Raw genomic sequence first — 9,748 nt, forward strand, 5'->3', positions numbered from 1 at the left:
TTAACTAACTCATTTGATGCATCAAACATTTTAATCTAACCTTGAACAGTTTGTGAATCAAGCTTTTTATTATTTCCATCAGATTCAAAAGCTTTCAATCGATTTTGCACTTCATTTTGTGTATCATAGATATATAACTGAGCAAATTTTGGAGACTCATTATCAGGCAGTAAAAGAGATTCCATTAGATGACAAATTTGACCACTAATTTTAAAAATGTAAGGACTTGACCCGTCATTAATTGAGTGATCAACGTTGGTACCCATTGAAGTAAATGAAAACATAGAATTGTAAGCCCTAATGTTTTCCCTAAACATTAAACTTTTTGGACCTCCATTAGGATCAAGCAAAGATTCTAAAAAAGGTGGTGTTGGTTTCAGATTTGGAAAAAGAATTTCTCCTTGTTGACAACAGAGAGTGAAAATAGGTTGATTTATTTATTTATTTTTTTTTTTATGTTTGTTTAAGAGATTCTTTTAACCAAAAATAAGCACCACAGTGGTTACATTTATGATTTTTATCCCCAAAGTCCAGATAATCTATTTGATGTCACATCCTAGTCTGGGGTCCACCACATCCCGAGCCCTCTCCATCATCGTAGCACGATATTGTCCGTTTTGGGCCCCGACTACACCATCACGGTTTTGTTTCTGAGAACTCACATGAGAACTTCCCAATGGGTCACCCATCATGGGATTGCTCTTGTGCGCTACTCGCTTAACTTCAGAGTTCCGATGGAACCTGAGGCCAGTAAGCTCCCAGAAAGCCTCGTGCTAGGTAGAGATGGGAATATACATATAAAGCTTAGATGATCCACTCCCTTGGGCGATGTGGGATGTTACAATCCACCCCCCTTAGGGGCCCGACGTCCTCGTCGGCACACATCCGGCTAGGGATTGGCTCTGATACCAAATTGTCACATCCCGGCCCAGGCGGGACCACTTCCCGGGCCCGCTCCACCACCATAGCACTATATTGTCCGTTTTGGGCCCCGACTATGCCCTCACGGTTTTGTTTCTGGGAACTCACATGAGAACTTCCCTCTGGGAACTCACACAAGAACTTCCCAATGGGTCACTCATCATGGGATTGCTCTCGCGCGCTACTCACTTAACTTCGGAGTTCCGATGGAACCTGAAGCCATTAAGCTCCCAAAAGGCCTCATGCTAGGTAGAGATGGGAATATACATATAAAGCTTAGAGGATCCACTCCTTTAGACGATGTGGGATGTTACATTTGAACTCCTGCATTAACAAAAAAAATACACATGAAAAAAAAAGACTCAAAAACAAGATACCAATAACTAGAAACCAAATTTATAGAATAAGAAATTTATTTTTTATGTAAAAGAGAAAACATACCAATTCTACTCCTTTGGAAAAACGCCTGACCCTTATTCATAAGATTCTGATTCCCAACTTGAAAGGTTTTTTCAAATTTGTTATCAATATTATTCAAGAAATTAACGGTAAGATCCCACATCGTCTAGGGGAGTGATCCTTATATGCATATTTTCATCCCTACCTAGCCCGAGGTTTTTTGGGAGCTCACTAGCTTCGGTTCCATTGGAACTCCGAAGTTAAGCGAGTAGCGCACAAGAGCAATTCCATGATGGGTGACTCACTGAGAAGTTCTCGTATGAGTTCCCAAAAACAAAACCGTGAAGGCGTAGTCGAGATCCAAAATGAACAATATCATGCTACGGTGGTGGAGCGGGCCCATGATGTGGTGGACCCTGGACCGAGATGTGACATTAACAACTTTGTTTTCCTTTTGATCAGAAACATGAACAACTTTTTCAACAGATGTAACACGTTGCACTGCATTATCATTAACGTCTTTAATACCACATTGCACAACATTTGATGTGCTAGCATTACAGTCAAATCTAAAACGCGAAGTTTCACATAGAAGTGCACCAGTTTTAGATGAAGCAGCATTTTGATAGTTTTCAATATAACTGATTCTACACACTTTTCTTAAGCACTTGTTGTATTCATCATCACTATCATTTTCATTTTCGTTCACAACATCTTTTATCAATCCGTTTATAGGCCTTTTAGACATAATGGGAAATAATTTTTATAACCAATTTAAAACAAAGAGCTGGAAAGAAGGAAAAAAAAAGGAGAAAAAAATTAATAAACATGTCAAAACAACATAATAAACACTAAATATAGCCAAACCAATGAAATCAACATTTCAATTCAAACAGAATTAAAGATAAAGGTAATGTTAAAATTGATTCCAATCTTAGAAAACACAATTAAAATAAGCATAGAAAATTTTAAGCCAACAATCCAAAAAATTTAAATCACTCACCTTTGGCGCAGAAATCTTGGAAGACAAACGCAAATGCGTGAAAACCCAAGAGTCGAACGTTTTCAAACCCTATAAAAAACAAAACCACTGCATAATATCAACTTAAAAATTGGAATCCAATCTAATAAACATAATCCCAACACTCAGACACGTGAAGAAAAATTATAATAATCTTGTAATACACACACCAAAAACAACAATAACCATAAACAAAACACACTTAATCTTTACATAAATCTTTATCTCTCGTCAACTGAGTCAATTGTTCAATGTTCTTTAACACAACTATGTCGCTGCTCAACTAATTTTTTTTATCATATTTACATGAAGGAGCAAACATATACACATAACAGATGGTTAAGTTTTTAGGTGATAATGAAGCAATGGTAAGAAACACTGCAGCTATAACTCAAAGGTTAAAGTGGGGCCTTACAGTGTACCAAAAAATATTTATTTGGGTGTGAGTTTGTGAATGATTGTTAAGTTTGTGCATTGATAGTTAACACAAAAGAAAGACTAAAGCCAATTAATATTTAGCTGAAACAAAAAATTTATGAAAGTTGTTGGAAGACAGTGTCAGAACACCATACTTTATAATAAACTATCATCACACACAGTGTTGTATACGCAAATTTCCCAGTCTGTATATGTGAAAAAGTATGTTGCAAAAAAAGAGTAAATAAAGTGTAAGTAGAATACAGTTAGAGTCGCATAGTCAAAATTTTGGGAAATAGATGAGTAAGAATAAAACTGAAAAAGTATGCTGCAAAAGATCAACCAGTGTAATACAACATAAAAGCAATTTATTTTTTCCAAAAAGCAATTTAAAACAAAGCATTAACAAAGGCAAAACACAACTGTAACATTGAAAAACCATAACAGATTAAAACAACGGGGTTCCAAAAAAGAGAACCCCGAAGGAGACACACTTTCATTTCTGCCTACCACAAAGCTTAATGTCTGCCCGGATACCATCCATACCCCTCAGTGAAACAAAACCCCTAAATCCAACTAATCACAATTGAAAAACCATAACCGATTGAAACAATAGGATTCCAAAAAAGACAACCACGAAGGAGACATACTTTCGTTCCTGCCCACCACATAGCTTAATCTCTGTTTACACACTATCCATACCCGTCAGTGAATCAAACCGTGAAATCAAACTGATCACAAAACTGGATTAGTGCTCTTTCTTTCCTAGACATACCCACACTAATCAATTTACACATAAATTTGAATCCTGAATTATTTGGGCTTCCATATAATTCCACACAAATACAAAAGAAGATCAACATAAATTTAAATTCTGAAATAGTTGGGTTTCCAAAAAATTTCACAAAAAATGCAAAAGAAGACGAACAAATCAAAACAAAGTTACATGCACTGGGATGAAGACTCACCCAAAATTGCTATTAAGGTCTGCTGCATGCAATGCCGTACAACTGAGACCGCATTTACAAAGCCCTTCAAAGGCTCACATTCAACTTCCAAATATGCAAGACTTTAAGCTCCAATTGTTTTTTCTCAACTTTAGCTATTTGAACTACATAACAGACAATGACAACAACAACAAAGTCTTTTCCCATTAAGTGGGGTCAGCTATATAAATCCTAAAACGTCATTCGCTTGGTTCTATGTCATGTCCTCCATTAGATCCAAGTACTCTAAGTCTTTTCTTAAAGTTTCTTCCAAGGTTTTCTTAGGTCTTCCTCTACCCCTTCGGCCCTGGACCTCTATCTCGTAGTCGTATCTTCTAACCGAAGCGTCAGTACGCCTTCTTTGCACATGTCCAAACCACCGTAACCGATTTTCTCTCATCTTTCCTTCAATTTCGGCTATTCCTACTTTACCTCGGATATCCTCATTCCTAATCTTATCCTTTCTCGTGTGCCCACACATCCAATGAAGCATCATTATCTCCGCTACACCAATTTTATGTACGTGTTGATGTTTCACCGCCCAACATTCCATGCCATACAGCATCGTCGACCTCAGTGGCGAAGCCAGAAATTTTCGAGGGGAGGGGCAGAATTTAAAAGCGTTAATAGATTCTAGAAAAAATTTAGACAATGAAATTCTTTTAGATAGTAAACAATATTAATGTTGTTCATAATTTATGATACAAACAAGTTGTAATTGTTATCGGCAAGGTTTTATGTCATGATATCACATAATAAGCTCATTATGTTGTACATCTCTCTCTATGTAAACATTTCTTGCAATAAAAACAAAAACATTTCTCACATAATATGAACACTAATACCTTTCCCCACAAAACATTTTTGTATATATGAAACAAGTTCTAAAGTCATTATTTCTCAAGAATTAAAAGAAAATAAGATAAAATAATTTTAAATACTAGAAATAATAACAAGAATTAAAAAAGAACAATAACAAACACCAACCTTTCTGTTTTTTTTATTTTTTTTTAGTACATCGATATTTTTACACTAAGGGGAAGGGGAGTTCTGCTAAGCCACACGATGAACAACCTAATGGAGGGGGAGTTCGGCTAAGCCACATGATGGGCAATCTAATTTGGTATCGAATTCGCCATGTACAAGATTCAAACATAAGACCTCTCACTTCCAAGTGAAAATGAATATCACTAGACTGTAGTACTGAGTGACAACCTTTTGGTTTTCTTAAGTCTAAAAATTTTAAACAAATGAGACAGAGGGAAGATAATTTTAATTGCGCACGGGTACTACGGTTGGAAAAGAACCACATCTATATAATTAAGAAGTAAAAATGACAATAAAGGAGCCAAACCGCACCGTTTCATTAAAGGAATATTGAGTTTTATAACCAAAGCATTAGTAAACGACGCCGTTGGGTTCTAAACAAAATAGGATCGTCGTCTTCCCTTGATATCAAAACCCAACAGTGCAGCAGGTTCAAAAAATCAATCGGAATTCTCACTCTCAATGGCGATTTTCGACAACGTCGTTTTGGCCTGGGTGTTTTGAAAAAAAAAATTGAATGTAGCTCTGCTACGAGCAGAGCAAAACCAGACAGATACAGCACCAGAGGAGATGAAGAGCAGTAGCGCTGTAGCAGCAGGAGGGGAGGGGCTGGCCAGCGCTCCAACCTTGTTTTTCCGGCGCCACTGGCCGATCTTATTGTCGTCTTATAAAATTTTCCCTTGAGCTTCAATGGCATACGGTGGTCACACAACACACCGGATACACTCTTTCAGTTCATCCATCTAGCTTGTATTCTATGGTTGAGGTCTCCATCTAATTCTTCGTTCTTTTACAAGATAGATCCTAGTTAGCGAAAGCGATCGCTCTTTGGCACATCCTGATCTTCAATCCTCACCTTTAACTCATTTAGGCCTCCATTTGAACTGAACTTGCACTCCATATATTATGTCTTTGATTGGGTTAGGTGAAGACCTTTAGATTCCAACACTTCTCTCCAAAGGTTAAGCTTCGCATTTACCCCTTCCTGAGTTTCATCTATCAACACTATATTGTCTGCGAAAAGCATACATCAAGGAATATCATCTTGAATATGTCCCGATAACTCATCCATTACCAATGCAAAAAGGTAAGGACTTAAGGATGAGCTTGGAAATTTCAGCTTTAAAATCACATCTCAGGCTGCAAGTCCAATCAAAAGCATATAATTTCAAAATTGCTCACCTTAAATACAGAGGCCCTCACACTGCAAACAAACGTGAGAAACCGGAAAAACTGAATCTCTTGAAACCAAAAACAAAACCAAATTAACCACCAACACCCAGAACCCGAACCCATAAACAAAATCGCCAAAACACAACAAAAAGAAGCAAGCTAGATCTTTCAAGTTTGGGTGCTGTGAATACCATGTTTGGTTCTAATTAGGAAGAGACCGGTGGATTAAGCCTTTGCCTACAAGTACCAACCATTTTCATCTTTAATTTTGTTGGGTTATCAATTATTAGTGTAGCTAGGCACCACAATAAACTTCTTCCTACAGAGGCTGAGTGGCAGTTAGGACGAATGAGACGATTTCTCATCTTATAAGAATATGATCTTCTTTTAGTTAAAATCATGTAAAATCAAGGGTTGCATGTTAATATCATCATCTTTCCTAATTGATCTTTCTTTGCTACTATTTTTAGTCACTGATTGATATGTGTGTATATGTGGGGGGGCTGGTTAAAAAAAGCATATTAACTACAACTCAAAAATCAGACCATCCACTTTACTAATCAGATCCCATAATTGCAGTGAACAAAATGCCGTTGTGTAAGGTACCAACTATTCCAAAAACACCTACTACTTTATTTTTTATTTTTTCTTTTCAGGATTTAAATGCTAAGCATTCATCTGCTTCTTAGACACAAATGCATGTAAAAGATTTTCCAGCCACTACCAAGTTACCAACAAACAAAATGAAGTTCTTTCCTGAGTTCGGTTCAACAAAATAAAGCTTAAAGGATCATACGAAGAAAACCAAATTTATGCAAACACGCCAACACACACTAAGAGAAGGCACTAAAACTCGTATAAAGAACAATGACATAAAGTTTTCTTTGAAGGTCCTTTAATCCCCAGAAGCTGATTGAAGCTCGAACCACCTTTCGCAGGTGCCTTATCCGGTACCCGCAGAATCAACCGCTACCAAAAAAAGAAAAAAAAAATTGAATTCGAAGTTTGAAATCAAAGCTAAGCACATAACATTCAAAGCACAAAATTACCCACACAAAAACGGCAGCAGGAAGCGCGATCCTTTATGGGCTCCAAATTTTCTGCAAAACTAGACGAAATCGACTATTTTTCAGCGAGATAGCGATGTTGGCTACAGCTCCTGACAAAACGATATAAACAAACTTTACTGAGTTAATCATTTTCTGGAAAAAACGGAAACACAGTGAGAACTCGAGATCAGAGAGCGAGGCAAGGAGAGGTATGAGAGAAACAAAAGGGTTTGCGACTCAGAAATGAAAAGAAGATTCTAGGGGGCGTTTGTTTACCCTCACTAACTATTAGTCCAGTCCTCTGTTTGTCCAGTACTGGGATTATGTTTAATGGGACTAAAGAGGACTTGCATGGACAAACTCCTTCGCTAGGAGTTCTTAGCGAGATACCTCAATACCCATGGCATTGCTAAGACCTTCCCTTCCTCTCCTTCACATCGCGTCCTTTATCTGCTCTCTGTTCTCATTAACATCAAGAGTTACCACTGGTTATACTCACCAACTTTGGCGGGATCGCCACCAGACCACCACCACTCTCTCATCGCCCTGAACCTCAACAGGAAAACCCAATCTTTCATCGTCATCTCATTCGAACGAGACCCCAAAATCATCACCATTGTCTCACCGTCGTCTAATTCACCTCTGATCCGCCTGGGCCCTCGCCGGAAGACAAAGGTGGAGAGCTTGACATGCGACGGCCATGGCGAATAGAGTTTTCTGAGAGTGAAGGATTTGATTTTTTTTCTTCGGGATTTTGGGTTATGATTTGGGTTTCTGGGATTTTGGGTTCTGATTCAAGGGTCTCATTTATTAGAAATTTCGAATATAGTTCTGTGGGGTATTTGGGAGGTTTAGATAGAGGAAGTGGGCGGAGTAAAAGATGATAGGTTTTGGATAGAGGAAATCTAGAAGATGATTCTAGGAAACAAAAAATGATAAACTAATAATAAATAGTAGTAGTATAGATTAAGTTAATAATAAAATATTATAGATATAGATTAAATAATATAATATTAGAATCATAGTTTTTTTAGTCCGACACTTTACCAAACACTTCACTAAATCAGTCAAGCTTAGTCTATTCTAAGACAGTCCAACTTAGTCCTTGAAGCTAGTCTAGTTCGAAATAGTCCGGTACAACAAACGCACCCCTGAAGAGATAAGAGGTTGTGGTATACCCCCTCCAAAATCAGGGATGACAAAAGTGTGACAAAGGAGGGTAAAAACACCTTTTTACTGTTCAAGCAAGGCAAAACACAGCTTGAAACAAACCAAACGGAGGGCATTTTCGCCACTCCACTGTTTGTGAACAGTACACGGGAGTCTGAGTTTTAGTATAGAAAAATAATATAATTTGGTTTTACACTGATTGGTTAATGAGAAAATAGTAAGAGTGGGGCAATAATAGAAATTTTGGATTTTTCCTTCTGAATCCTTAAATGTTCAAATTTACACTATTAGTTGGCCATCGGAAAATGGTACACGTTGAACGCTCCAATCTCATATTACATATGTATCATTTCTTAAATAGAAATAATGCTCATATATTTGAATTTTATCTCTACTAAAGAGATGATGGTTTGTAAAATGTGGTAAGCTCGTATTACATATGTATCATTTCTTAAATATAAATAACGCTCATATATTTGAATTTTATCTCTACTAAAGAGATGATGGTATGTAAAATGTGGTAAGAGTAGTATTTCTGTTAAAGTTATGCATCTATTTTCTCGATACCATCCAGTAAGAGTGGGACTAGAAGCAGCTAGTGAGTGGGAAGTAAAACATTCAATCGCACATCACCTCAAATTTGAAGGAGCCCCTAAAATTAGACTTGACATTTGTATCATTTTTCTCTTGTTCATGTTTTCGTGGCATAGCTAATATCTTAATAGGCTGTGTCGTGTAACACTCATTAAAATAAATTAGTAGTGTGGAGAAAAGAGGCGACAATGGATTTTTGGGTTAAAAGGAAAAAACTACCCTCGAGGCATACCAGGATTTCTATACGTGAGCAACGAGCAATCATCCCTCAATCGAGTCAAAAAGTGCCCAAAATAGGTATTTATTTATAACCTATTTCATCCATCCTCATCGAATCTTCTTCACAAGGTAACCCACAAATCATTCCTTTTTTATTATATTAATTAGCTAATTAATTGATTTATTATCCAATTAATTTGCTAATTAACCACAAATCATGAACTTTACCCACAAGGCCATCCAAGTGGCCGATCCATCTCCACCCAAAGGGGCCGACCACACCCCTATATAAACACGCTCATTTTCCCTCAAAATTCTAACTTTGGTATCGGAGGTTCTTCGGCCAAAGCGCCCCCCCCAATTCATCGTGGGCGCTTGAGGCTCTTGGCCTTGACCTAAGGTGTTATTTGTTTTGTAGGTGCAATTTTGTCCAAGAATAAGGAGGAAGAAATTTGCATCCACAAGTAGTATGACCAACCCAAATTCGACTCATTAATATGACGAGTAATATGACCCGAACCGTTATTTATTAAAAAAATATATTTTAAATCAATAAATAATCAAATGAAAAAAGTAATACTAAATTAGTATCTATGTATCACATAAGTTTTTCAATTAATGTAAGAGTATGAAAAATATAAATAAAATAAAAAGTATACAAAAGCTCACAAAACAAGCTCTACAACTTTTGTGAAGATGTCAACATCGAAATTCGCCACATAACCCCATAAACCATAGATTTAAATTTAACC

The 9,748-nt window shown here is 36.9% G+C and overlaps 1 long non-coding RNA gene across 1 annotated transcript; it reads right to left on the bottom strand.

The window, feature by feature from the left end:
* Nucleotides 1-6,664: 6,664 nt before the first annotated feature.
* LOC126585534 (uncharacterized) lies at nucleotides 6,665-7,249 on the bottom strand. The gene is made up of 2 exons (XR_007610574.1): nucleotides 7,018-7,249; nucleotides 6,665-6,933 (listed from the first exon to the last, which is right to left on the bottom strand). It is a non-coding gene; the product is annotated as an uncharacterized LOC126585534 (long non-coding RNA).
* Between the last annotated feature and the right edge of the window lie 2,499 nt (nucleotides 7,250-9,748).

Source organism: Malus sylvestris, chromosome 10 (assembly GCF_916048215.2).
Source record: "Malus sylvestris chromosome 10, drMalSylv7.2, whole genome shotgun sequence".
In the NCBI taxonomy this organism is placed as follows: domain Eukaryota; kingdom Viridiplantae; phylum Streptophyta; class Magnoliopsida; order Rosales; family Rosaceae; genus Malus; species Malus sylvestris.